We start from the raw sequence: 24,827 nt of genomic DNA, 5'->3' as shown, positions 1-24,827 counted from the left end.
AAGTCAAAGAAATCCCATGGCATAGGTACCAGAAGACAAGAGGAGGGAAATATGTGAAAATTGTAAGTCAGACTAAATGGAGAACAAGTCCAGATGGCTCAGAATTCCTATAATAGGAGTTTCAGATATGGAGCTACTAGTGAAAGCCTTGGGGTGGCATAGATATCAAAGAAAAAAATTGGGAAAAAAACATATTCCTCATCCTTAGAGATTCGAGTCTTCCGAGGTTGAAAGGATCATTTCAGTGTGAAACATGACAGATATAAACAAACAAACAAACAAAATGAAAGCCCACTCTCAGTCATGACCTGGTGAAATTGTGGCAAGACAATCCTAAAAGATGCCAGGGAATTTGGCAATAGATGTGCCTGAAAAGGACAAAGGATCAGACTGCATTCAGATTTTGTATCAACAATCACTGACCCCAAAAGACATGGAAGAGTGTCTCTGAAGTTATGAGGGAACATGCTTTTGGGTTTAGAACTTGATAAGCAGTGTGAAGCTAATTTAAGAATTTCCAGGATTTGGGGGGACTCCAGAAGATTTTGTAATAGGCAAAGAATGACTACTCCCCACCCAAGGTGTCACATCCTAATTCCAGAAACTTATGATTATGTTACCTTATGTGGGCTTGTAGATATGAACAAATTAAGGACCCTGATGTGGGTCATTAAGAGTGGGAAACTTTTTCCTTTGCAGTCAGAGGGAGATGTGACTGCAGAAGAATGGTCAGAGGGATATCACGTTGCTGACTTTGAAGGCAGAGGAATGCGGCCATGAGCCAAAGGATGCAGAGGCCTCTAAAAGCCAGAAAAGGCAAGGAAACAGATTTTCCCTGAGTGTCTCCAGAAAGGAATTGAGCTCTGCTTATATTTTGATTTTAGCCTAGTGAGCCTTATGTCAGACCTCTAACCTATAGAAGTGTTAAGATAATAAACGCGTGTTGTTTTAAGCCATGAAGCTTGTAGTGATATGTTACAGCAGCAACAGGTAACTGTACAGTTACCTCCCACACTCCTCTTCTGAAAACAATTACTTGGGAATACACTCTGGCAAAATGAAAAAGGAAGCTAAGAAAGAGAAATAAATATGATGCAAGAAACAGTGGAACTAATCCAGAAGTAAAATGTAAAAACTGGCTTTACAGCCATGCAGTAAATCCAGCAAGCATTTCATCAAAATTGGAACAGAAAGCCAGAAATTGGGATGCCTGGGTGGCTCAGTGGTTTGGCGCCTGCCTTCAGCCCAGGGCGTGATCCTGGAGACCTGGGATCGAGTCCCACGTCAGGCTCCCTGCATGGAGCCTGCTTCTCTCTCTTTTTCTCTGCCTCTCTCTCTGTATCTCTCATAAAGAAATAGAAAGAAGAAAGAAAGAAAAGAAAGAAAGAAAGAAAGAAAGAAAGAAAGAAAGAAAGAAAGAAAGAAAGAAGAAAGAAAGAAAGAAAGAAAGAAAGAAAGAAAGAAAGAAAGAAAGAAAGAGCCAGAAGTTTCCGTGGGAAAAAAATCTTAAAGGAGGAAGCAAATTCCACTGCAAAATCAGAGGCTAAGAAGCCCCATGACCTCTAATATATGGTGAATACATTTGCATATTCTACAAATTTTTAAAATATCCACTAGGAACTTTGGGAAAAATGAAAAGTTGTACAAACTTCATGAACCAAATATATATGAATTTAAGTGACAGAGAGTAAGGAAAGAAATCTATTTACCTTTGATAACAGGAATATTTCTCTTAAGCTTAGAATTAACCATTTCTTCTCCATAGGTTCAGTAATACTTCTATATTCTGTATTAAATACTGTTTACCCAATTATAATATTTGAGATGCCTTTTTTGAGGGGTTAGAATTAACCAATAGACAAAACAGGTGAGATTTAGTTATAATTATAGTACCAAACATTACTGGTATCAACACTAACAGTATGAACATAATGTTGGCTATCAGGAGTTAAGAGAGAGGGGAGGTGAAAGGACAGAAAGTATAGTTACATGATGGGAAATCAGTAGTATTGTCTAAACGGTTGACACAAGAACAGTTTAAGGAAAGACAGAAAGAGAGACTTTTTAACTGAAGTATAGTTGACATCCAATATTAAATTAGTTTCAGGTATATAACATAGTGATTCGACAATTATATACATTACAAGATGCTCACCAAGATAAGTGTTTTTACTGTATTATTGACTATATTCCTTATGCTGTACTTTTCATCCTCCTGCCTTATCTATTTTATAACTGGATATCTGTACCTCTTAAACCCCTTCACCTATTTTACCCATTCACCCTTACATCTCCTCCCCTCTGGCAACCATCAGTTTGTGTGTAAAATTGTATGAATATATCTATATATATTTAATTTATAATCATTCATTTAACAAACACTCATTGAGCGACTCTCTCTACTAGGCACCTTCCTATGTATCGGGAATATAACAGTGAGCAAAATAGACAAAAACCCTTTTTTATCAGAGAGATTATATTCTAGTGAGTAGAGACAGACTATAAATAAGTGCATGACTTACTTAGTGAGTCAGATGGTGATCAGTGATGTAAAGCGGGAGTCAGCAAACTTTTTCTGTAAAGAGATAGATAGTAAATATCTTAGGTTTTGCAGGCCATTAGGTCTCTGCTACAAATACTTTGTATAGCAGGAAAGCAGCTGTAAGCAATACATAAACAAATGCATATGGCTTTGTTCCAGTAAAACTTTATTTATAAAAGTAAGGAGTGGGCCAGATTTGATCCATTGCCTAAGGCCATAGTTCATACCTTTGCTATACAGAAAAATTAATCAGGGACAGGGGCTAGAGAAATCCATAGATGAATAGGGTGACATTTTTTTGGGGGGGGGGAATGACATTTTAAATAAAGAGAGGAGAACAGGTCTCAGGAGAAATGATACTTGGGAAATGACCTGAAGGAGAGCAGTGAGTGAGCCTTACAAATCTGGGAGAAGAGTTCTAGGCAGAGGGAACTGCAAGTGCAAAGACTGAGCAGGGAGTGTGCCACGTAGAGACCCTGAGGCCAGAGCAAGAAGAAGAAAGAGGAGTATAAGAGACAGACCGAAGAGGTGAGGGAAGATGACCATGTGGGTTATGGAGAAGATCCTGTGGTCTTCGCAGTAAAAGTGTCATCCTTCAGCCAGCAAGACCCCATCACCCATGATCAGAATCTGCACTTTAACAAGACCTTGGGTGAACCCTATGCACACTACAGTTTGAAAAGCACTCTATGGAGCCTCCTCAGCCATCATCAGGACTGGGCTCTTACTCTGAATGAGAATCAACCACTGGCTGAGCAGAGGAGTAACTCAATCTGATACTTATGTTAAAAAAAAAAACCTCTCTGACTACCATTTTGTACTTAAACTCCAGGAGGCCAGGGAGGAAGCAGGGAGATAAGTCAGAATATCTCAATAATTCAAGTGAGAAATGACCATGATTTGGACAAGGGGACGTAATGAGGAGTGGATGGGGTCTAGACACATTTTGGGATAAAGTCAGTAGGACTTTCCATCAGTTGGGACATAAGACATGAGGGAGATCAAAAAGGAGTGAGGGAAAGAGGGTGGTTATAAGATTTGGAGATTGAGCCACTGTGAAGATGGCACTGGCATTTACTGAATAGGGAAGTCTGGTGGGGAGCGGGTTGGAGAGGCAGGGAGGGGTGGGGCCCAAGACCATGGATTTCACTGGGGACATTGCAAGTCTGAGATGTCTGTTAGGCATCCAGGCAGAGACATCAAGCAGGTAGTTGGAGGTATGAGTCTGAGGCTCATTAGAGAGGACCACTTACTCAAAATACTAAAAATAACTTGAAGAACTGCAATTAATAGCATGAGAGTTGGAGAGTGAGAAGGGATTCTGGAAGTAGAGTAATGACCTAAATCTCCCATGGCAGGAATCAATAAATACTACTTAAGTTTGAGAGATTAAATAATACCACACAAGCATAAGAATTAGAGTGACAGTGGTGACCTACCTGAAATTAAAAAAAAAAAAATCAAAAAGAATGTGTTGATGTTAAGGGAAATGAGCCAGTCACACAAATGTTGCATGGCTCCCCCCACGTAGAGTAGACAAATGGAAAGAGAGACAGACAGGAAGTAAAGGGCGGTTTGCCAGAGATGGAGGTAGGTGGGATTGGGGAGGTACTGTTTAATGGGTACAAAGTTTCATTGGGGGAAGATGAAAATTGCTGTAGAGACACGGGGGGGGGGGGGGATGGCTGCACCACCACATGAGTGTACTTAATGCCACTGACCTGTACACGTAAAAATGGCTAAAATGCTAAATTTTACATTATGGACATTTTACCACAATAATTTTTTTTTTTGACTTTTGTAAACTCACAGAATAATAACATACACAAAGAAGAAATAGTTACCTCATGAGATGGGAGATGACAGAGGGAGATTTTTGCTTTGTATTGTGTACTTTTCCATGCCATTTGGCTTTTTTAGCCATATGCACCCATCATTTTCATATTTAAAAATAAAATATTCTAGAAGAATGAGTATGCAAAGGGAGACTTTCAATCCATGTTTCTGCTTGACTTGCAGCTCAATTTCTCAAAACACTATTTTATAGAAGCTGATTTCCAAGAAGCCTTCAAAGCTCCTTTTTATTATTATTATTATTACTAGAAGCCATTCCCTTGGAAGCAGACACTTGTGATTTTCCGATGGAGCTTGCTAGTCAAAGCCCCGAAGGATAAGTGCACTTGGAAAACGACTCAGCACAGCTGCCCGCCTTTGAACGGCCATGTTTTCCAGGGCCCCTCAAGTATCCAGTTGGCTTCCCATCCCACACATCCGTCAGGCAGCCAGTATTTATTGAGTTGCCCGTGGTGGGGGCCAGAACCTGCTGGAGCAGGCCCATGACCGAAAGCCATCCACCAGCAAAGCAGACCTCAGGAAAATCCCAGACTACAGCTGCTCATCGCCCAGGCTGCAACCAGCAGGCTCTATGATGCCAATGCGAAGGCCTCGGATAAAGCCTTCTCATCTTACAGAACTTACCAGAAATCTTGTATTCAATGCAGAGGATTCCGGCATGTCAGAAGAGACTTCAGAAATCATACTGCAAAACCATTCCTTTTTATCCAGGAGGAAAGAAGAGCTAAAGATGTGCAACCACACGCAGCGGGTTAGAAGCAGCACCCAGGCCCAGAAGCAGGTGTGGCTATCAGGAAACATGCCATGCTCTCGATAAGTCTGAAAGGGTCTCCCAGAATGATGGGTCCTGTCCTGCAAGGGTAGGTTGAAAAAATAGATGGTGGCTAAGGGAGTAGGAAGAGGGGAGGAAGCAGGGAAGGAATACAGACATGGAAGTGAGGTTACCTTGGCAGAGAGTAATAAACAGCATGATGCGTAAGCCAGAATTCTCTGGACTGTGAAGCCACTCAGTGGATGCACGGTTTCTCTGTTGATTGACTATTTTATTCATTGTATGTGCCAGACCCTGCTCACTGTGCTATGGACGCAGACGTGGCCTGCTCTCAAGAGAGAGTCCAACAGGCCAGATGGTTATCAAGGCTACTAACAGAGACAGTAGCAATACTGTGTGAAGGGCAGGGGATAGAATAGTATTTCCTAAACCTTTTTTGGATCCTAAAAATTCGCCATCCCAGATTTACTAAGTCAGATTGTTCAGGGGAAGGGGCTGATAAATCTGTGTTTTTTACTAAAAAACACTCCGACCTCAGTAATTCTTACTATCAGTCAGTCTGGCCTTGGAATCATTCCGAGCTGAATCCAGTTCCGTTTCAGGCCAATGATGTTATCTGCCTAACAAAATTACCTATTGGGACATTCACCTTTCACCTGCTTCTAAGTCCCTAAGACTGCCTTTCCCAACTGTCAAGATAATAGTCACTTTATATTGTTGTACAGGTTGTATACTGCACAAAGACACCAGTCAAACTACTGAATGCCTGCTGAAATGCCACCCTGTACTAATTCCTCCACCCAGAAGAAAGTACCCATTTTTTTTTTTTCATCTAAATGCTCTAAGCCTTGCCTCCTATTGAACTGTGCCTTCCCAGAGGGAGTGACTTTTGTAATTCTTTAGCCCAGATGAGCCACTTTTTTTTCTAATTTGTACACAGGCCCCATACAGACTAGCAGGATCCCCAAAATGGTACTGGTACCTTCTACCGCTCCCAGAATTCCCTGCTGCAGAGGCCTTCTTCCTCTCTTCGGGCCTGTATCAGTCCTCTCTTCGGGGCCTGTACCAGTCTGATGTATGAGCCAGTCTTGTCTGAGTCCTTGTCAGTCAACTCGGTCCTGCAATAAGGGATGTGGCACCCCAAAGATTGCCTGCCCCATGCCAGGAACAAGACAGTGTAGCTTGTGACTGACAGTATGAGTTTCAGAGTCAGACCTGAGTTCGCTTCACCACCTCACTCTTTCATGCGTGACCTGAACAAATGGAGTATCACCTATTTAAGGCAGATTAAAAAGTTTTTTACGCATTACTTTGTTATAAGGGTTGAACAAGCTAATGCATCTAAGAGTCCTTAGCACAGAGCTGAGGGCATGGTGAGTTTTGTTACCTATGAGTAATCTCATAGGATTTACACTTCACCATGACACCTTTGGAGAACTATTATCATACCCGTCTCAAAGATGAAGACGATGAGTGTTGTGGGAGAGATGGGCAGACATTGTACAGAGCTGATGTCCAAGTCCAACTCTGTCTAATCCGTGCTTTTTCTACTTTTGCCACTAGATCCACATGCCAACTTTTCTCCAGGTTCCAGGTTTGAGCAGAGAAAAGGATAAGATTTCACCCTCAATTTATAAATGCACCTACATTAGGCCTCCCAAACACAGGTATGATGGCAAATATAGCCTCTTGAGTTTGAGGACCAAATCAAATGGGTTAGTAATCACTGCTCGGAAGTCCATGGCATGAAGGATGGCAAGAGCAAGTCAGAGTTCATAGAGTAACATGATTGATTAATGGTGTCAGCCTCGGGAATGGGGTCTAGGAACGATGGCAGGCCCTACAGTGCGCACCCTACCCCCTTTCAGATTTCAACATCTGTCCAAAGTCAAGCACACTTGATAAAAAGGGAGGTCGAAAGGTACTAAATAAAGCTGTTAAAGACCATTAGCACCTTATTAAGACCTTTTCCCAGATGCAGCCAGAAACAGCCAAAGAATACAGAATGGAGGAACATTTTGGAGAAAGAGCATAGAGCTGTCTGAAGCATTTAATATAAGGAGCACAAACTCAGTTCTGTGTATTCCCAGACTTGTTGGCTCTATCTCTCCCAACATCCGGGGAGGTGGAGGGAGGTCACTATGGAATTCCAAAACCTCCTCATGAGGTCCAGTAGGAGTTTATGTGGGACCCGGAGTGATCGCCCAATCTTGGCTGTTTCATCTGCAAAAGGGAGATGATAATCTCTAACTCACCTTGGTTTTATATATAACAAGATAAATTATCTAAAGAAGCTAGAGAGAACTCCACCCCAAGTAGATGCTTGAAAACTTTCATTCTCCACTCCTCCTCTTTCTCCCTTGGCCAGAACACTGTGACATGATAGATCAGAGCTGTTGAAGCATAATTTGCATACAGTAAAACTCATTTATTTTGGATGAACAATTCTGTGAACAGCTGTAACTGACTGCCCCAGTAAGATACAAGACGCTACCCTCACCCCAGAAAGTTCCTCCCTGCCCCTTCCCAGTCAGTCCCTCGCCCCCACCTCCAGCCCTGATGAACACTGACCTGATTTCTGCCCCTACAGTGTTGCTTTTTATTGTGACCTATTTTAAAAGCATAAATCCAAACAGCAAATAATTCTCTTGAGTTTTTCTTTTACATCGTACTCCAAAACAGCTCAGCTCTGACAGCTCAGCTCTCTTTTCCAGGAAAATTCTTCATTAAGTAAATGAATTCAATGTGCATATTAAAAACATTCAGCTTAGTATTCCTTCTATTTATAGCCAGAGTTTCCCCAGCACGGGCCCAGCAAGCTGTCAGGGTCTCCCTGTCCTCCTCAGCCCACACTCTCTCCCCCCAACCCCGCTGCACAGCTGGCTCCCGGCCCAGGTGGCACAGGCAAGTCAAAGTGCCAGAAGGGGCTTGAGGAAGCGTTTCCTAGGGAGTGTGATCCTTGACTTTTCACTGCAAACTTAAGAACACACTGGAATCACCGTGGGGAATATATGGCCATATAATAACTCACAGCAGCATGGAGATGGAGAAGAAAGAGAGCTACACTGGAAGCAAAGGTAAAAGTAGGGATGCATAGGGCTATGAGGTGTCTAAAGTCTTGTCCTGCAGAGAAGTCCCTTGATCCAGACAGATCACTCACCAATCCCTGAGGTCACCTCCACCCTCCCCTCCTGTGCCAGAGATGGTGCTAAGCACAAAAATTATAGGTGGACAAGCAGAGGAAAAATAATTAGAACTGGTTTCCATCCACCAAAACCTTAGTATCTACCAGAGAGATAAAACATGCAGGGAAGGAAGTAGTCAAGTGAAGGAGAAATAGCATAGGCTATGATGCTAAAGGGAATGAGATTTTATTTATTTTTATTTTTAAAAAAGATTTAGTGCTTTATTTTAGAGAGAGAAAGAGCATGGTGAAGAGGAGTAGAGGGAGAGGGAGAGAGAGAATCTCAAGCAGACTCCACACTGAGCATGGAGCTGGATGTGGGGCTTGGTCTCAAGATAGCAAGATCACAACCGAGCCAAAACCAAGAGTCAGATGTTTTACCAGCTGCACCACACAAGTGCCCTGGGAATGAGATTTTTTTTAAAAGATTTTATTTATTTACTCATAAGAGACACAAAAAGAGAGGCAGAGACATAGGCAGAGGGAGAAGCTCTCCTACGGGGAGCCCAATGCAGGACTCAATCCCAGGACCCCAGGATCACAACCTGAGCCAAAGGCAGATGCTCAATCACTGTGCCACCAGGGGCCCCGGGAATGAGATTTTAAACTGATTTTTTCATTTGCTGGTTGTGTGACCTTGGGAATGTTGCTTCACCAATCTGAACCTCACTGTTCCCATCCATACACTGGAAATTACATCCATCCTCAGAGGGGTATTACATAAAATGAATAAGCTAATGGATATAATAATAGAAAGGAAAGTGCAGGTTCTTTCTCACCTTCTGTGTTTGTCAGGGTTCCCCAGCAAAACAGAAATAGTAAGAGATAAGAGAGAGAAAGGGAAATAAACAGATCTCTCCCTTTCTTTCTCTTTCTCTCAATATATATATATATATATATATATATATATATATATATATATATTATGGATGATAGATGATAGGTAGGTAGATAGATCCATCGACAGATAGATCAATAGATCAATAATAAGGAGTTTATTCATGCAGTTATGGAGGCTGAGAAATCCTAAGACCTGTAGTCAGCACACCTGAGACCCAGAAAAGCCATGGTGCAGCTCCAGTCAGAGGCTGAAAGCTTGAACACTAGGAGAGCTGATGGCAAAGTTCAGTCCAGAAGAAGCTAGAGGCTTGAGAAGCAAGAAGAGCTGATATTCCAGTTTGTATCTAAAGGCAGGCGAAGACTGATGTCCCGACTCAGCCCTTAGGCAGGAGGAGTTCCCTCCTTTTTTTTCAAGTGACTGGATGAGGCCAACCCACATTAGGGAGGGCGCTCTGCTCTATTCAGTTTACCAATCCGAAAATGCCAATGTCACCAAAAAGCACCCTCACAGACACAACCAGGATAATGTCTGGCCAAATGTCAGGGTGGCCTATGGCCTGATCAAGCTGACACATAAGATTAACCATCACCATTAACTCTCCAGAAAAGGAGCCAGTGTTCTAAAAGGGGTTTGATCAAGTGCCAGGATGAGAACAAATGAGCAAAAGGTGACTTCTGGCTGGGAAGTGTGGAGGAGATGCGATCTGGATCTTCTCTTCACAGCTATGGCTGCATCGAGCTCTGAGTCCCACCCACATCCCACAGGACAGGCCTGGCGTTAGTCTCGGTGGCTTCCCATCAGTCTCGGCCACATCCCAAGCTGTGACCCCTCACCTTCCATCTTGGGTTGCAGTGCCTGTCTGAATTCTACTAGTCTGTAGGCTTCTCAAGGATACAGTCCATGACTGATGCAGCCTCTGCCTGGCACATGGCAGAGGTTCAGGAAATACTCGCCGAGTGATACATTATCTAATGCAACCATTTCATGCAAGAGATAAAGCAATTAAGGCATAAGGCTTGCTTGCTCATTCATTCAGCCAGCATCTGCTGAGCCCCCAGAATGCCCTGTGACAGTAAATAACGATAAATATAGAGAGATAAGCAAGATCACTTATGAGCATCTAAAAGCTCAAGCTAATATAAGGCACGGAAATGAAAAAAGAAAGCTCCTACTATGTGCAAGTGTTACATCAGTTCACCTTATATTCCCATTGTCTGTGCATTCATTCATTTATCCAAAAATAGGTGTTGAGCACAGACACTACCCTAGGTTGCACGGGTTCCACGGTAAACAAAGGTAGTGTCGCTCTACTGACACAAAGGGTTTGCGGTCTAAGGGGAGACAGAGAGAGAGAGAGAGAAAAGGAAAGAAGACCATTATGAAAATGGCAGTATTTGCAAAATGCAGAGGCATCTCAAGAGAAAGAATATATCATCTGTCTGGGGGAGTCACGAAAGGTTTAATAGTCTTTGTGAACTGAAGAAAGAGTGCCCGCTCGGCAATCAGACACGCAGGAAGCATCGAATCAAGAGGACATTGCACCTGAGGCGGAGAGAATGGCTAGTACAAAGGTCTGGACCATGGGAGAACATACACAAATAAAAGCTTTCATTTCGTGATGGAGCCTCTTACAGTTGAATTTTGCCCCAAACATCATATTAAAACATATGACCACAAACCATGGCACACCACAGTCTAGCTCTGACTCTTCATTCTAGTTGGTTAAATGTAGCCCTCTGTGTGGCAGAAATCCAACAGCTTCCAACATGCATTGCTCAGAAAAGTCATGTCAGGCCGGGCTAGGGCCGTTGGGTCAGGGAACGGCCGAGGGCAGGGGATACTCCTTAGCCACCACTACGTATGTCTTTGTGGCCCTGTCGGGATTCGCCTCAACCAATCATTATTACATCTTTTGGATTAAATTTTGCTTTAGAGGATCACAGACATGGCAAGCTGTCAGAGAGCTGAAGTGGAGGCTTGCTTGCTCTGTTACCACATCAAAACAGCCTCACTGAGACTCAGCTTTCTTGATTAGTAATTGCTCATCGTCCCTGAGGGCTATTTGCCAGGCACCGTACTGGGCACTTGAAGTCCATGGTCAGACCTCTGTCATTCTCATCGAAGCCTCACTGCAGTCACTTCATGTGGATACAGGTATTAGGATTCTCATTTTACAGCTGTGGAAACTGAGGCCCACGAGAGGTGAACTGATGTGTCCAGAGCTGCACAGATGGGAGCAGACTATGGTCCAGAGCTCAGCAAGTACAACACATGATCTTGCGCCAGCTCCCTACTAGAAGTAGAGGTGAATATAATCCAACTACAAAAAAAAAAAAAAGCGATGCGTAAATATTAATTAGGCTTTCCAGCCCGACTATGCCATTTCTAAACTTAAAATGATTCTTCAGTCCCTCCCCCACCAACCACGGGATAGGCCCTGCTCCCCGCATTCAGTTACCTTCACAACCTAGCTTCTGCCTCAATGGCATTCATGTTTCCAATCCCAACACCAAATATGGCGCATTACATCCTTTAAACTCCAAACTATGTACTGTACATAATAAGCTGGGTAGTTCCTCAGCTTCCTAATGTCTAATAAGGAGAGTTTTGACAAGAGACTGTAAGGGTTCTCTATGACTAAAGAAACTCTGGAGACTTCTACTTCTGGCCAAGATGAAGTACCAGAGACCAGATTTACCTTCCTACCTAAGACAACTAAAAAAAAAAAAACAAACAAAAAATCAATGGTTCTCCAGACATTGGACTTTTAGGCAAGGAAGGACCATGATTTCTGAAAGATGGGACACAAATTGGGGAAATCTTATAATTGACCCCATTTATAGCCTGAGTGAGTTTCTGGGCCACAGCACTGGCTGAGGACCCAGATGAAGGCATATGGACCCCTTGATTTGCAGAGAGAAAGCTGGGAGTCTGGAAAGACCAAGGGAGGCAGAGTTAGCAGGGCAGAGTGCTGGAAGGAGACTCACAGAGAGAGAGAGAGGACTCCTGAGATCTACGCATGGTCCCCTCACCTATGCAGTGGAGTGTGCCTGGTTGAGGACTACCCAAGGCAGGGGGAGGAACCGACCTGGTATGAGGAGAAGAATCAACCAATCGACACTAACCTACAAGGTAAAATTAGCCAAGGACATAAAACAGTGATTATCAATGTATTCCATGTGATCAAGAAGCTCGAGGGAAAGACTGAACATGTAGAGACATGGAAGTTGTAGAAAAGACCTAAACCAAATTATGATGTCTGAGATGAAGTGAATTGGGTGAGATTAAAGGCAGGGTCAACACTGAAAAAGACAATGAACAGAAAAGACCAGCCACAATCAAACACAGAGGAAAACACTGAACCATCAGTAAGCTTCAGGAGAACACTAGGGAATGACAGAACAAACCACACACTGGGCCACTATATTTTTGAATCTTGTATTTGAAAAAGGACTTGTGTCTAGAATATATAAAGAATTCTCAAAATTCAATAATAATCTAAAAACCCAATTTTAAAAACAGAATAAGATTTTAACACACGCTTTACCAAGAAAGACAGATGCATAGTAAATAAGCACGTGACCAGATGTTCAACATCATTAGCCATTAGAGAAATGCAAATTAAAACCATGGTAAGACACAATACTTGTCTATTAGGAGGGCAAAATTATAAAAGACTGACATACCAAGCTTTGGGGAGGCTGTGGAGCAAATGGAGCGCTTACAGGTTGCTGGTGGAGATGTAAAAGCTTGCGACCACCTGGAAAACAGTTTGGCAGCTTTTAAGAAAGTCAAACACCCATCCATCCATTGATCCAACCATTTTATCTTAAGGAACTTTTAAGAAGGCTGGGATCCCTGGGTGGCTCAGCAGTTTAGGGCCTGCCTTCGACTTGGGCATGGAGTCCCAGGATCGAGTCCCACATCGGGCTCCCTGCATGGAGCCTGCTTCTCCCTCTGCCTGTGTCTCTGCCTCTCTCTCTTTCAGTGTCTCTCATGAATAAATAAATAAAATCTTTTAAAAAAAAAAGAACTTAAGGCTAATGTTCTTGGCAGCTTTATTCCTAATAGCCAACAACTGAAAACACACCAAATGCTCATCAGCAGGTGAATGGACAAATTATGGTCAATATTTACAATGGACTTGTAGTCAGCAATACAGAGGAATGATTGAAATAAAATGGCAAATTTCCAAATAATTATACTGAATAAAAGAAGTGAGTTTTTGTTTTTTAAGAGAGAGCACACGAGGAGAAGGGTAGGGCAGAGGGAGAGGCAGAGAACCTTAAGCAGGCTCCACATTCAGCACGGAGTCCAACAAGAAACTTGATTTCATGACCCTGAGATCATGAGCCAGATCATGAGCTCATGACCATGAGCCAAAACTGAGTTGGCCGCTCAACCGACTGAGCCACCCAGGTGCCCCAGGAGTGAATTTTTTAAGGAATACTTACTATATGGTTTTATTTATAGGAGATGCTAGCAATGTAAACTAATTTATGGTAACAAAAAGAGGATCCGTGATTGCCTGGAACTGGGAATGGGGAAAGCGCAGATAGGGGGCCTGAGGAAATTCCAGGAGGCGATGACTACCTTTACTATTCTGATTAGGTTGATGGCTTCACAGGTATCTATGCGGCCATTATCCAACTGTCCACCTGGAAGCTTGTATGTGGAAAGGGAGGAAGAGGAGAGGGTGAGAAGAAACAGCACCTATGATGCTAAAAGTAGCTCAAGGTCTACTTTTGCCCAGAGGCAAGGGATGTTTTCTGTCTTCTCAAGGGTACCAGCCCCAGGCTGGAATAGGAATGATAAAGGAGTCACACCACAAGGTCCCCTCGAGGAGAAGATTCCTTTGATGGACACTCTGGAGTGCCCGCTGGTTACCACGCTCCGCCTCCAGTGCTTTGCATGGTACTTCATCGGATACTCAACCGGGGAAAGTGCTGCTATTCCTCCCACCTGCCAGGTGAGAACACAGAAGCCCAGGAGGGTTAAGCACCACACCCGGGGCTCCCTAGCAGAGCCGACATGGAATGAATGACCTTCCACCAAAGCATCCAGTAGGGCCCACCACAGAGCCGGTGGCCCGTAAAAGTGAGTTGAGATGGCTCCACACAGTATTCCATCAGTGAAGACAACCCTGCCCAGCAACTGAGGAAGGCAGAGCAGTCCAAGTTCAAACCCACTTGCCAGCTATGGGACCTTGGGCTTAAGATCTTATCTCTCAAATTTCCCCATCTGCAAAACAGGAATATAAATCCTTTCAGGGGGATTTGAAGCTAATTTGAGTAATGTGCATGCAGAATATGAAATAGTGGCTGATACATCATCAAGTCTCAAATATGACAGTTAGTGGGAGTGGAGTCCGGGCTTGCGCAGTGTTTGCTGACCGACCGGTGAAAGAAAGCGTGTGACGGCCCTGAAGTGCCCCAGATATAGTCCACCTGGAAACTGCCCCAGATGGCAGTCCTGCCCCATTCACCAAGCCTCTGGGGTGAAGAAAGGGACCTATTTGTGTCCTCAGAGGTTTGAGTTTCATCACTGATCCCTCTCCAGCCCTGTCTGGCCATCTCAAACCCCTCAAACCCTGTGGGGGATCCTTGACCTGAGGTTGCTTGTCTCTTCCTGGACAGAACCCCCACAAGTCACTGCCTCTCCACCTTCCACCTCACCCCCTGTTGAATATCCTCGGCCCATCTTGCCACTCTCAGACTCAGGAGAAATGGTTCAGAGCCACTTGGTCCTCTTTGGAATGGATAAAACTGTTTAATTATTTAATTAATGGCTAAGAGCCCTAGCCGACTCCAAATACCAGCTTGTGACTTTGGATAAGTTATCTGATTCTCTGTGCCTCAATTTACACACATATTAAATGGTGATAATAGTGGGTGCCTGGGTGGCTTAGCTGGTTGAGCATCTGCCTTTTGCTCAGGTCATGATCCTGGGGTCCTGGGATCAGGGAAACTTGAGTTAGGCTCTGTGCTCAGAAAGGAACCTGCTTCGCCCTCTCCCTCTGCCCCTCCCCCAACTTGTGTACATGGGTGCACTCTCTCTCTCAGGTAAGTAAATACAATCTTTAAAAATAAATAAATAAATAGTGATAATAGTACCTACTTCATGGGGTTGTTTTGAGGGATTATAAGCGAAAAAAAATACATTAATCATTTAACATAAGTCTGGTAAGAAGAAAGTTCTCAACAAATGTTTGCCATGTGCTTGGTTATTGTTACCATGGTTGTGTCTTCCAGCTTACACAGCCCTTTCACAACTGGTGTGTCCTTGAAGAAGACCCAAGGGATGAGGCCTGAGAAGTGAAATGGCCTTGCTCAGGTCACAGCTGGCAGAAATGGGGCCTTAGTCCTGAGCCCTTATGCTACAGTGGCTATTCCTGCTAGTGTTCTGCATCTGTCCTGACACCCACGTCCATCGTTTCTGGAGAAGAGCAGGGAAACTTTGCCGTGGAGGCTTCAGTTCATTCCAATAAGCATGTACTAAAGTGAGCAAAGTGTTCAGAGCAGCAGGAGCCCTAAACAGAATACATTTTTAGCACAAGACCTTCTCATGAGGAGGTAGTGTCAGAGTGGTTAAAGACCCCTGTCTTTGGAATGAGGCCTGGCTTTAGATCAGCGCTCTGCTACTAACCAGGCAAAGCCTGGCCCTAAACAAGTTGCTTGATCTCTGAAAAGCTTCGTTTCCTCATATATAGCATGGGGGATGGCAAGAGCACCTACTACATCTTCTAAAGCATAGAGCATAATGCAGACACACAGAAATCCTAAATATTATTATCCATCTTTTACCCTCCAGTTGGTACTTACTCCCCCTGGGGGCAGAGACCGAACCCTTTCATACAGCCTGCAAAGCCTGAGTCTGTCCCTGTGTGCCCCTAGCCTAACAATCCACTGTGCTCACAGCATGAGAGTGAGAGCACTTTGTAATTTCTCCTCCAGAGATGCTTTAGAGTGCAAAAGGCCCTAGTAATAATGATTCTGGGCCACAACGGGGACTGTTCCCAGCAAACAAGGACTTCAGTCCCTACACACTGACCTCTCCAATTTTGGTTTGTGCCAAACTCCTTTGCAACCTCATGCATGCTGCTTCACTTAACTTCCTTCATCAGTTGACCAACTCCTCACCCTTCCAGACTCACCTAATAGGACACGGTCAGCCACAGCCCTTACAGTACCCTAAACTCCTCATCCCCCTCCCACACCTTTCCTGCCAACAATTATTTCTATCCCGGTTAACTTATGTCTATCTCTGCCACTCCGTAAGCTCCGTAGACACAGGCCATGGCTCTTACTCATCTCTCTATCTCAACTGTCTAGCGGTTACTGAATGAAGGAGAAAATGAATCAATGAAATTATTACCACATTTGACCTGTGCAATAACTATGTAAGATAAAAAAGCATTATCATCCCCAAGTTATAGATGAGAAATGGAAACAGAAGCTAAGCACCTTGCCCAAAGTTATATAGTGAGTGAATCACTGAGCTTATGGGACCCTGATCCTCAGCTCAGTGTGTTTTTTGCTACTCCACATGGTCTCTTCTTCCTCTATTTCCATTTCTTCCAGATCTGAATAATACAATCTCTATAGTGAATAGCTGAGAGATTCAAGAGAAGTCTCTCTGAACATAGAAAAGCTCTCTTCCTATTTTAGCGTGAGGTTGGAAAGGAAGCTTATTTCAAACAGGTATTAAAAATAAACAGTTTTATCAGGTTGAATGTAGCCTATATCAGTGGTTACTGGGATTGAACCCCCTGGGCAATGTCTAGGTTGACCTCATCTCTCTGTGGGCAGCACGGTACCACCAGGTTCTGGCCACACTTGGGAACCTCAGCCCAGGAGACTCACATGAGGGCAGAGCTCAGAGTCCCATTGCTCAGAGGCAGCCAAGACTGAAACCAGAGAGGCTTCTGGAACTTGCAGGGAGATAGCAGTCAATCAAATGCTCCATTACCCACTGCAAGTTATACCCAGGGCAGTATGAAGCTCTCTCAGCAGAGAGAGCTGTGTATTCTTCAAGGTGTCTCCACAAACAGCTTTATCTTCCTTTTTATCCTACCAACAACTAAAAAGAGGTGTGGGAACACGCAATGTAGCAAATATAATGAGGACCCTGGGATTTGGAGCCAGTCCACATCGGATCCTATTTCTGACACTTTCTATCTATGGAGCTTAAATGAGTCATTGAGCCCCCATGAGCCTCAGTTTCCCCATCTATAAAATGAAGATAGTACATCCAGTGACATCACAGAGACAACTAGATGATATAGGTAAAATGCCTGACTCGTATATTCAGTAACAGTTCAATATTCATAGCCCTTCAGTCTCAATGGCTAGATGCTATTTCACTGAGTGGGATTTCTTTATAGGGAGGCCCACCAGCAAACATCCTCCTCCCCGGTTCATCTCCATAGTTAAACAGCAGGCTGAGTAAATATTTGTGGGATGAATCAATAAACCAGTGAAAATCTGTCCTACGATGGTACCAAGAAGCCCTTCCCACTCTCCTGGTTCAGGGCATAAACGCTTCTGGAACAATGCACTGACAGGCATTGATGGATCACAACTCGGTGGATTTACCAATGCCCTCAGAGCAATCAAGTTGAAAGAAAAACCCCTTAGAGCACATTGACGGGTGGAGGAGGGACCGATTGGGTTCTGATGAATCCCACACACGGCCTGACAGGGTGAATGGCAGCCTCGTCAAATCTGTTCTTGGCGGAGGCACTTGGGGAGTTCTCACTTACCAGCCTCTCCAGACCTGTCTGTCTGTCCTCCTCGGCAGACCCCGCCTCTGATTGGGGAGGCCTGAGTCAGGCGACTAGGGGGGCCTGCTGATTGGAGTCAGCTCTCGGGGGCTGTCAGCTGGGGAGAGGGGGGTATTGAATTCATCAGTCTTGTTGACAGGGCGCGGGGGAGGAGAGGGAGCTCCCAGAGTGCAGGGGAAAACCCAGGGGAGGGCAACACTGTGAAGAGCAACTGGTTTGGCCTTGGGCATGGTGACCCCTTGAGCCAGATTAATGACCCGCAGATTCCCATTTTTGTTTCAAATTGTGCTACATGGTGGATGATAAACAGTAGCTCTTGGTCCTCACTCCAATACTTGATCTATGGAAAGCTGTAAACAATTTCCTAAATTTTTTGCTTAATGTTTTTAGTTGTTCTTGATGTCATACAACATTTTGCTTTTTTAGGAATTAGACATTCTGTTACCCTTGAGGAGAAGGGAAAGATTTTGGAATTTACTGAACACCTACTACTATATACCATGTATGTACATGTACATTTGTCACCTCATTGCTCTGAAAGGGAGACACGAATATTTACCAGTTATAGATAAGGAAGCAAGAAAGACGACAGGTGACTACCCTGTCAAGTCACCTAGAGACAGTGATGACCCAGAATTTCCACTCAAAGCTACTCAGCTCCACAGGACACCTGGGTGGCTCAGTGGTTGAGTGTCTGCCTTTGGCTCAGAGCATGATCCTGGGGTCCCAGGATTGAGTCCCGCATTGGGCTCTCAGAGGGAACCTGCCTCTCTCTCTGCCTATGTCTCTGTGTCTTTCATGAATAAATTTTTAAAATCTTAAAAAAAAAAAGAAAAGAAAAAAGCTGGGGATCCCTCGGTGGCTCAGTGGTTTGGTGCCTGCCTTCAGCCCAGGCCATGGTCCTGGAGTCCCGGGATCGAGTCCTGCATCGGGTTCCCTGCATGGAGCCTGCTGCTTCTCCCTCTGCCTGTGCCTCTCTCTCTCTCTTTCTCTCTGTCTCTCATGAATAAATAAATAAATAAAATGCTTTAAAAAACAAAAAAAGCTACTCAGCTCCAAAGTGCAGTCCTTCCCCACCCCACCCACTTTACCTCTGCTCCAGAAATCAGTAACGGGGGTCCACTTCGCCTGTTGCTCACTTGTTGATAATATTTACATGCTTTTCAGTGGTTAATTTTTGAAGTAAATTATTTCTCTCTATGCATTTTAGCCAGAGTCCTGTTAAGTTCCCCGCCTTCATTTTGTCAGTTGTCTTCATTCCTACAACGTCCAGTCCAGCAGGAATCTGGAAGAGTGCTTCCTAGGACCTACTCCAGGCCTGGGCCACACTCCAGAACCCACCAAGATATAACTTTTCAAAGGTTCTCAGAGCAAGAACAGGCATGGTGTTTATCCTTTTCCAAATTTCTGAGGCTGTCCTCATTAGTAGGCTGTAGAGGGGAGAGGAAGACTTTCATGGTTGGTGCAGAGAGCTAGGCCAGTGTCTCCTTTGGTTATGATGCTCTGGGATTCTGTGAGTTAATGGGTGTCCTCTGGCTCAGAGTCTGTATTCCACGCTTCTGCCTTCCCAGCCTGGCTTCTGTGTCCAAGGATTATTATTGTTAGCCCTGGGGCTTTCAGGGTAATGATACTGAATCACAGATTTGGAAGGGCTAAGTCCAATCTACCATTCCATACTTGGATTTCATCTATCACAGTGCCGCTTACCCTTCTCCAGGACAAGGAGCTCTGTATCTCATTCCTTCACTGGACCACATGGCTGTCAGAGAGGATAGTGACATAAGGAAGTTACTCCTTCCCTTTACATTATTTCGGGTGGAGGGCACAGCACAAGCAAAAGACATGGGAGAAAGAAAAGCCAAGTACAGTCAATGAGGATTTGGAATCAGAGCTCTAGAACTCAAGTCCCACACCTTCTACTCCTCAGCTGGTGACAGATGGACAGATCATTTAACCTTTGTGGACTCGATTATTTCTTTCCTTGGCTATAAAATAGGCAGTGATACCTGTCCTATCTACCCCAAGAAGTTGTTGTATCAAAGGAGACCATGAATAGTTACTTTTACAGAGAAAAGATTATGTGCATTTAAAATACAATAGTTTTTTTTTAAACATATATAATGCAATGCTTATTATCATTGATACTCTCTTATTCAACTTTTCTACATTAAACAAGAAAGGAAACAAAGCAGTTGCATTGTTTTGTTTTCTTACTATTTGCAAGCGAGATGTTCAACATCTATCATAAAATCCAAAGGTGGCCCTTGACCAAGTTTTGCCACTTAGTGAATCCAAAATATTCAGACGACACCATAAAATTGCTTTTCCCTCACCCCCAAAACCCCTCCCTGATCCGGGCATACTCTCCTGGCCTCCGTGGGAAGAAGGCTGATACTTGTGCTGATTTGCACCCAAGCTGCCTGGGGCTGCACTGACAGAGACAGATGTCAGCAGGGTGAAACCAACAAATTAATTTTGCCTGATGACCTAAGCCAGATGTGGACAAAAGTCTCCGAGGGAAGAAAGAGCAGGGGGAAAGATACGGTCTCTCCCTGCTGTGCCACAACCCATTCTGTTTTTTTCAAGAGTATTATATAAGCCATAGACCTCGAAACTGTTCTCTACCCTGAACCTTTCCAAAACAGTCCCCGGGTTACCCACACCGAGCACCTCTGGGTAACTATGGCTATCACTTTTTGCAAAAGGCCTACTTGATAATTTCAGATGCAACAAACAGTTCTTGAACTCGATAACATACCATTTAATTCTCAAAATAAACCCACGTGGCAAATGTGATCATCCCTGTCATTTAGATGCAGAAAGTGAGGCCGTGGGAGGCAAAAGTGCTGATCCAAGTTCACCAGGTGGATCCCCTACCCTTTCCCTACAGAGACTACCACGATCATGGTTTCCATGTTTATCGTTCCTTGGCTTATTTTTTAAGTTTTACCACATGTGTGTAGTTTTGCAAACATTTGAACTTTACATAAAAGAAATCACACTGGATGTTCTTTTCTGCAACTTTCTTTTTCTACTTAACATTATGTACTTAAGGTTCATCTATGTTGTTCCTGAGACTGTTCCACTATTTGGTATTGCTGCATTGTTCCCTTGTATGAATACTCCACAATTTATTTAGCCTTTCTACTGTTGATGGATATTTGGGTGGTTTCCAATATTTGGTGAGTATAACAATGCTGCTATGAACTTCTTGTATATATCTGCTCTGAAATTGGCTGGGATATATAATAGGGCCAGCATTGCTGGGAAAGAGGCTTTTGTGCCTCAAAAACTGCTTTTTGAGATGCTTTTTATCGATCGGCACTTTCATCATGGCATGAATGTCCCAATTAGCAACACTTGGTGCTGTCACACTTTTCTGAGTTCGTTTTTCCTCTATCTGCTCTCCCTTGGCTTCAAGCACCACTGCTGAGCTGACGGCCACCAAACGTTTATCTCCAGCTTATGTCTTTCTCCTAAACTCCAGATCATATATTCAACTCCTCACCTAATGACTCTCCTCCTGGGTTTCAGCCAGAGCAAATGCTACATGTCCCAAACTGAGAATATCCCTTTCACATGGCACATGTATATCACACCATCTTTACTCAGTCATCCAAACCAGAAACCAAGGTATCATCCTAAACATTCCCCTTTTATCCTACGTCCAAATCCTGTTAATTCGACCACTCAAATACCTCTTGAATCTATTCCCTCTCTCCTATTGTGGTTCACTGTTATTTCTGGGCTCATGGTAAGATTGTACTTCCTCATTCTGTGAAATTGGTAAGGCCGTATGACGTGCTTGACAAAGAAATGTGTGCAAGAGTGACAGATGTCACTACCAGGCAGAAGCTGTAAAGCTCAGTGCATAATTTACCATGACCCAAACCCCGTGCCACAATGACTGGCAACATCACGTCTGGGAGAGGCTCCATCAACCTCAATTCCTGAGTGAGAATAACAAAACCCTGCTTACACATAATCAACATGTAGTGTTCACAAAAAATAAATCTTTGCTCTTTTAAGTCACTGAAATGTTGAAGGTACTTATAACTACAGCATCACCAAGACTATCCTGACAAACACACCATTCTTTCCATCTTCTGACTGTTGAACACGCATCAACAGCTGGGTAAGAGAATTTTCCAGTTCCCTTGGAGTTCACTGCTCTGAGATTTGTTTTTTTTTTTTTTTTCTTGCGACTTCCTGAATAAACTCTTATGTTGGCATAAAAATAATAGCCTTTGAATGCCTAACTTTGGAGTGTTCTTAGTTCTTTCCAAGTGGCATTGAGGTTGAGGTTCTGGCACTTTCTTCCAGGGCACAGACACCCTCTATCTGCGTAAGTCAGCTCTTATCTTCTTTCCAAAGCCATCAAATCCTAAAATAGTATAAGTTAGGAGTAGGCTAATATCTTTCTGGCAAAGTCCAGTGTCAGGTTTCAAGGACACCATTTGACATCCAGCTGACTGAGGGACATAACCTAGACTGTCTGTTATGCTCAAAGACCTACAGACCATCGCTTTTAAGGCACTGACCACACTGAAGCCACATTATGATACTGAGTAAAAGGAAATTAATGCTGGTTGAGCACCTTCAAGTGTCAGGCATTTTCTGTATACTGTCTTGTTCAAAACCACCCTGTGTGTTAGATATTATTAACAGTCTAGCTGACAAGTCATTCCCAAAAAATAGATTCAAATGGAGTAAATGACTAGTTAAGGTCATGAAGAAGGCTCTGGCTCTGAAGCCCAGAGCTTCAGGTTTCTTGTAAAGTGTTCTTTCCACTCCACCCTTGACTCTCTTAATTGTGTCACTTCTCTTGATTTAGAGATTAAAAAATAACCCAAAAGCAGGCAGATGAATTTTCTGAGTCTTGACTCACTCACCTAACAAGCACTGCCTCTTACTCAGTGTGAGTAGCAGTGCCACAGAGGGGAAAAATGGAGAGGTGCAAGATAGAATAAGAATAAATTCCTGCTCTCAAGGGGCTCGTGATACATAGCAGTATGCAATGACACGCAGGTGGATTATTTATGCTGTGCTTTGGTGAACGCATCCATTCATGCATTTGACAAACAGTAAGGGCTGAAGATTTGTAGATAGGATCACAGCCCCTGTTTTCAAGGAGCTCACAGCCCAGTGTCACAGGTGAAACAACAGGAGGTTGTCAGGTGGGGGTGGGGGGGAGAGCATGGCCGGTTCTCTCAGGTGAGTTAGCAAAGACTTCATACCTGGCGTCATTATGAAGATGTGTTTTGAAGCACAGGGTGATAACCACTAAAAGGGAGTGTTCCAGGCCACTAGAGCAGCATAAGCAAAGATGCACGGGGCAGGGCTATGAATTCGGCCTAGAGAATGAGGGAAAGCTTCCCAGAGGAAGCGGCCAGTCCACAGAGCCTTGAAGACGGACTAGGACAGACCCTGCTGACAAGGTGCAGAACGGCAGAGCAGACAACAGCAGATGCCGAAGCATGGAGGCTTCTCTGGAAGAAATTTCAAGCATCTGAGCATACCTGGGTTTCGAGGTTCGCTCTAAGGGAGTAACAGAAAATGAAACTGGAGAACAAAGGTCAGAAGCAGATCATTAAGAGCCTTGAGTGGTTTGCAAAGACACCTGAAGTATCTCTTATTAGCCAAACAGAGCTATGGATATTATGTCAGTACAAGTTTCTTAAAAAATGCTTAGAATAGAGCTTGACATATACTGACTCCTCAACAAATGTTAGCTGTTATTTTTAAGTATTGTCTTTGCTTTGGCTGCTACATTAAATACAACAGACTGGGTGGCTAAAACAACAGAAATTTATTTGGTTTTGGGGGGCTGGAAGTCTGAGATCAGGGCGCCAGCATGGTCAGGTTCTGCTGAGAACTCTCTCCTTGGCTTACAGATTGGGCCTTCTTGTCATATCCTCACATGACAGAGAAGCCTGCCAGCCAGAGAACCAGAGACAACTCTCTAGTCTCTTTTTATAAGGGCACTAATCTCATCCTGGGGCCCTATCCTATGACCTCAACTAACCCAAATTACCTCCCAACAGCCCCACCTCCAATACCATCACACTGGGGATTAGGGCTTCAACATATGAATTTAGGGAGACCCAAACATTCAGTCCATAGAAATTATTCTAAAAAGGTGTTCTAAGAAGGCAATGATATGATCACATTTGCAATTTCAGATGCACACCACGGTGGGCATGTGGGATGTTCCCTCCCACCACTGGCAGTAATGACTTGTGTTAGAAGGTTAGGCCCTGCTCCTCCTCTTGGCCCCCAACCACAGTTAGTACACATATCTGCTCATGTGCTGGTAACTCACAATGGATTGTGAGTGTCCTGAGTGACAGAGGTGGTATTGGTCTTTGTGTCCTCAGCACACTGTGGCCTAGAGTGTGTACTAAAATAATTTTAAATGACTGTAAGTCCACATGACCACATGCCACTGCAACTGGTCTCCACTCCCCCCAGGGGAGATTTCCTCCTTTCATATCCCATATTCAGGTGCCTTGTCATTGCAGTCTGACCTGACCCTCAGCTCACGATGTCATGTTTCAAAAGTTCCTACTCACACCATGGGTGATTAAGTGTGGTGTCTGTGTCCCCTTCACTTTCCAGCCCCATCCACAGCCAGGTTTCCAGTTTCTTCATATTTGCCTTGAAATTGATGACAAATGAATTTTGCAACACATCTAGGAAATTACCTCAATACTCAAGCCATTTCCTGGGGCAGTTTACATTCTTTAACGAATGAAGAAGGTTGAGGTACTTTTTCTTTTTTAATCCCCTGGACCACTGGCAAACCCTTTTCACCCATATAAACGGATAGGGGATGATGTCACAGCACAGTAA

At 43.9% G+C, this 24,827-nt stretch overlaps 1 long non-coding RNA gene across 22 annotated transcripts in view; it reads right to left on the bottom strand.

The window, feature by feature from the left end:
* Positions 1–24,827, bottom strand: part of LOC102156622 — a 121,022-nt gene that overhangs the window by 26,641 nt on the left and 69,554 nt on the right. For 10 of the 22 annotated variants that reach the window (XR_005359727.1, XR_005359729.1, XR_005359724.1 and 7 more), the window contains 5 exons: positions 12,880–12,953; positions 10,873–11,513; positions 6,151–6,286; positions 5,021–5,248; positions 2,523–2,575 (listed from right to left, as the gene is read on the bottom strand). This is a non-coding gene — a long non-coding RNA (uncharacterized LOC102156622). Of the gene's footprint in view, positions 1–2,522; positions 2,576–5,020; positions 5,249–6,150; positions 6,287–10,872; positions 11,514–12,879; positions 12,954–17,954; positions 18,079–19,066; positions 19,666–24,827 lie in introns of those variants that run through there. The other 12 variants (XR_005359730.1, XR_005359726.1, XR_005359740.1 and 9 more) reach the window with 7 other exon arrangements.

Source organism: Canis lupus, chromosome 5 (assembly GCF_011100685.1).
Source record: "Canis lupus familiaris isolate Mischka breed German Shepherd chromosome 5, alternate assembly UU_Cfam_GSD_1.0, whole genome shotgun sequence".
Taxonomy (NCBI): domain Eukaryota; kingdom Metazoa; phylum Chordata; class Mammalia; order Carnivora; family Canidae; genus Canis; species Canis lupus.
The sequence above is the reverse complement of the archived record's forward strand: the minus strand, read 5'-3'. Positions and strand labels throughout refer to the sequence as shown.